This window comes from Citrus sinensis, chromosome 4, assembly GCF_022201045.2.
Source record: "Citrus sinensis cultivar Valencia sweet orange chromosome 4, DVS_A1.0, whole genome shotgun sequence".
Classification (NCBI taxonomy): domain Eukaryota; kingdom Viridiplantae; phylum Streptophyta; class Magnoliopsida; order Sapindales; family Rutaceae; genus Citrus; species Citrus sinensis.
This window is the reverse complement of record NC_068559.1, coordinates 7,316,857-7,321,946: the sequence shown is the minus strand read 5'-3', so window position 1 is coordinate 7,321,946 and position 5,090 is coordinate 7,316,857. Positions and strand designations below refer to the sequence as shown.

Sequence of the window (5,090 nt, the reverse complement as noted above, 5' to 3'; positions counted from 1 at the left end):
TTGATGTAGTTGGGTAAAAGCAAGGTTAATGATTATTTGACTTATATATGCGTGTTTCTACTGCATCATTTTGTCTTGATTTTACTTATTACAAATCTCTATGTCAATTGACCACCCATTTAGTGGATACTAGCTAAGGAGAAGCCTAAAAATAATCTGACTGAGTGGAACAAATCAAGACAATACATGGTTTTAGTTTGAGTTTCCCAAGTTCAGTTAATCTCGATTTGGATAGGGTCATACTTAATTTAAGATTAGTGAAGAACCAGACATAGGGATTCACCTTGTAGAGCAATTGGATTTTAGAATATATAATACTATATCTAATGTTAGCATAGCAACTGGTTACTGTTACATTGCATATAGATATAAAATATCCAACATGTGACAGCTGAGGATGCATGAGGGATTCTGTCCAGTGCTTTAGCATGTGTCATAGCAACAATATTGTAATTGAAAAACAATTAATAGATTGAATTGAATGAGTTTAAGCACTCAACTATTTCTTTCATATTGAGTATATCTTTGTGTTTACCATGAGATTTTTTCCTTATTGCATTCTGTTTATTTTATTTTTAATTTTGTTAGATCATTAATTTCATTCATTATTTTATTTTAATTAGATTGAATTTGTACTGTTAAGATTGTTGTAGCCAGTACTATAACATAAATCCTTATAGAGACAATCTGGATACTCATTAGTATATTACTTGTTGTGTACACTTGCACATTGACACCTATAGCAATACATATCAACAAGTTTTTGACATTGTTTCTGAGAATTGAATGCTTATTGTGATTTGTGAAGTCAATTTTTGTTGGTGCCAATTTTAGTTTTTTTTTTATAATTTGTTTACTGTGTTGACAGAAGTGCTCTAGCAACCCTTGTATGCGTAGGTACAAATATGTTTAATTCTAGTTTGATTTAGAAATTTAAAAAAAATGCAAGGAGATTGAGAAAAGATCATAGAAATTTAAGAAATGCTGCAGACATAGATGATTTGTAAGATATAAGGAACTTGAACCCTCGATGAGAAATAGAACCCGTCAATGCACATGGAGGTAAAGAAGGTCAAAATGGACAAAATATTTATGGGCAACTAGAGAACAATAATAGTATCTACATAACAGATGATAGAGACAGAGCCATTAGAGATTATGCCTTGTTGGCCCCTCAAGCCATAAATCCTGGAATAGTTAGACCTAAAGTGCAAGCTGCTAATTTTGAGCGTAAACTAGTGATGTTTATATACTTCAAACAGTGCGGCAATTCAATTGACTGGCATCAGAAGATCCTCGCCTTCACCTTAAATTATTTATGGAAGTAAGTGATGCTTTCAAGATTACTGGAGTATCGCAGGAAGCATTAAGATTCATACTCTTCCCATTTTCTCTAAGGGATCGAACAAGAGTATGGTTGAACTCTCTACCGCCTGATTTCATTATTATATGGAATGACTTGGTGGATAAATTTTTAATAAAGTACTTCTCACCTGCCATGAATGCAAAATTGAGAAATGAGATCACAAATTTTTCCATCAACTTGAAGATGAAAGTTTGTATGATGCATGAGAAAGATTCATGGAGTTACTCAAGAGATGTCCTCATCATGATATTCCTTATTATATACAGTTAGAAATTTTCTATAATGGTCTCAACCCAAGTACTTAGATTGATGGTGGATGCTTCAGTAAGTGGGACCTTGTTATCTAAGTCTTATAATGAGGCTTATGAAATTTTATAAAGAAATGTTAATAATAACAATGGGCAGGAGTCCACAATGTAGATGCATTGACAGTATTATCAGCCCAAGTAACCTCATTAACAAATATAGCGAAGGCTATAATTACTACTTCAGCAACTTTAACCAAATTACTGAGGTATCTTGTGTTTATTATAGAGAAGGACATCTATTCGACAATGGTCTTGGAAATCCTGCTTCAGTGAACTATGTGGGCATCTGCAACAGACAGAACTACAATAATCCTTATTCAAACACTTAAAACATTGGATAGAGACATCACCAAAACTTCTCATAGAGCAATCAGAATAAACATACTGCCGTACCCAGTGGACAAAACATGCCTGGTCAACCACTTATATTTCACCAGTAAAATCAGGGGAAAAGAAATACCAGCAATGATCAACTCAGTTCTTTTGAAACTTTGATTAAAGAATATATTGTGAAGAATGGAGCGGTTGTCCAAAGCCAAGTTGTATCCTTAAGAAACTTAAAAAATCAGATTGGACAGCTTACTACAGCACTAAGCAACAGACCTCAAGGCAGTTTACCTAGCAATACAGAGGATCCAAGAAGAAAAGGAAAAGAACATTGCAAAGTGATTAATTTAAAATCTAGAAAATATGTTCATATTCCAATTAGTGTACTAAAAAGAAGAGTTAACCCGTTATAACCTAAGAAGAAACTCAAGTTAAAACGGAACCACAACCTCCCACTTTCCAGCACATTAGTGTAAATAGGCAAGCTACAACATCTACAAAAAATGATGCTCCAGCATGTGTTGGTGAGGATACTGCAACACCACCCACATCAATCCAGAACATGACAAAAGAAAAGCAATTTGTACAACCTGCTATAGCACAACAGTTTAGACACCCGCCATATTTTTCTCAAAGAATCTAGAAACAAAAACAAGATAAATAATTCAATAAAGTCTTAGAAGTGTTCAAGCAGCTACATATCAACATTCCTTTTGTGGAAGCCTTAAAACAAATGCCAAATTATGTGAAGTTCTTGAAGGATATTTTGGCAAGGAAAATAATGCTTAAAGAGTTTGAAATAGTTGCTTTGCTACAAGAATGCAGCTATATGCTTCATAACGAGATGCTTCAGAAGCTGAAGGATTCAGGAAGCTTTACAATCCCATGCTCTATATGAACTAAATACAATGACAATACGTTTTATGATTTGGAAGTTAGCATCAATCCCATACCTCTATTAGTGTTCAAGCAATTGGGAGTTGGAGAAGTTAAATTAACAATAATGACTTTACAACTTGCTAACATATCTTATGTCTATTCATAAGGTAAGATTGAAGGTGTATTGGTGAAAGTGGATAAATTTATTTTCCAGTAGAGTTTACAGTGCTGGACTTTGAGACAGATAAAGAAGTACTGATAATTTTAGTCAGACCCTTCTTAGCCATAGTTAAGACCCTAATAGATGTACAAAAATGAAAACTGACTATGTGGGTTAATGATTAGTAAATTATACTCAATGTGCTAGATGCCATGAAGAGTATTGATGATGTTGAAGACTGTAATTTTATCAGTGTTATAGATTTTACTGTAGTAGAGAGATTAAACAGATACTGCAGTAATGAAGAAATCAAGGCTGTAACATTTGAAGAACTTGAAGAAAAAGATCGTGAAACAGCTGACATAGTATCATTAGGAGAGAAGTAACCTAGAAGAACTTACGAGCACCTTAAATCTTTAAATCTTTCAAACGGGGAAGTAAAGTCTTCTATTCCCTCTATTGAATCATCTCCTATTTTAAAATTAAAACTTTTACCTTCACATTTGAAGTATGTTTACCTTGGTGACAATGACACACTACCTATAATCATTTCATCTTTTTTGATTGCAGAACAAAAGAAAAGCTTGGTGGATGTATTAGGGAGATACAATAAGGCCATCAAATGGACTGTGGCAAATATCAAATGAATCAGCCCATCCATATACAAGCATAAGATTTTGCTGGAGGATTACTACAATAACTTAGTAGAGCAACAGAGAAGATAAAATCCCATCATGAAGGAAGTTGTGAAGGAAAAGATCATCAAGTGGCTTGATGTTGGAATCATTTACCTAATATCAGATAGCTCATGAGTAAGCCCAATACAATGTGTTCCAAAGAAAGGTGGAGTAATAGTCATCGCAAATGAAAAGAATGAGTTTATTCCTACAAGAACAGTAACTAGATGAAGAGTTTACATAGATTATAAAAAGTTAAACAAAGCCACTAGCATAGATCACTTTTCATTGCCTTTCATAGATCAGATGTTGGACAGACTTGCTAGAAAAGAGTACTACAACCGGATTGCTAGCACTAGAGGATCATGAGAAGACAACATTCACTTGTCCCTACGGAACATTTGCCTTTAGAAGGATGTTATTTGGCTTGTGCAATGCTCCAGCAATTTTTCAAAAGTGTATGATGTCAATTTTTTCAGATATGGTTGAGCAAACACTTGTAGTATGCATGGATGATTTTTTTGTTCTTGGGGAATCATATGATGTCTGTTTTCATAATCTAGAAAATATGTTTAAGAGATGTGAAGAGACAAATTTAATGTTGAAGTAGGAAAAGTGTCATTTCATGTTACAAGAAGGGATAGATCTAGGCCACAGGGTCTCTAGAAAGGGAATAGAGCCGGATAATACAAAAATAGAGGTGATTAATAAACTTCCACCACCTACTTCAGTCAAGGGCATAAGGAGTTTCTTAGGACATGCTGGGTTTTATAGAAAGTTTATTAAGAATTTTTTCAAAATATCCAAACCTTTATGCATGTTGCTGGAGCATGATAGACCCTTTAATTTTGATGAGAATTGCCTAAAGGTCTTTGTTGAGTTGAAGAAAGTCATTGTTACAGCACTAGTTGTTGTAGCACTCGATTGGAGTATGCCTTTTGAATTGACGTGTGATGCTAATGACCACTTTGTTGGAGCATTGCTAGGGCAAAGGCAAGATTTTTCACTCTATTTGTTATACTAGTAAGACCCTAGCTGATACACAACTCAATTATACTACCACAAAAAAAGAGTTGTTGGTAGTTGTTCATACATTTGATAAATTCAGAGCTTATTTAGTTTGCACCAAAGTGACTGTTTATACGGATCACTCAGTTATAAAGTACTTGATTTCAAAGAAAGATGTCAAACCAAGGTTGATTAGGTGGATTCTTTTACTCCAAAAGTTTGATCTAAAGATCAAAGATAAAAAATGAAAAAAAAAAAGATCATCTCTCAAGGTTGGAAGCAGATGCATGCATTTTAACTAAGCAAGATGTAATAGAAACATTTCTTGATAAGTAGTTGCTAATAATACAGCATGCACAAATGTT

General features: G+C 33.9%; 1 non-coding gene across 1 annotated transcript; it reads right to left on the bottom strand.

Annotated features, from left to right (window-relative positions):
- Positions 1 to 1,507: 1,507 nt before the first annotated feature.
- Positions 1,508 to 1,616, bottom strand: LOC112496771 (small nucleolar RNA R71). Its single transcript, XR_003063284.1, has one exon. It is a non-coding gene; the product is annotated as a small nucleolar RNA R71 (small nucleolar RNA).
- Positions 1,617 to 5,090: the final 3,474 nt, after the last annotated feature.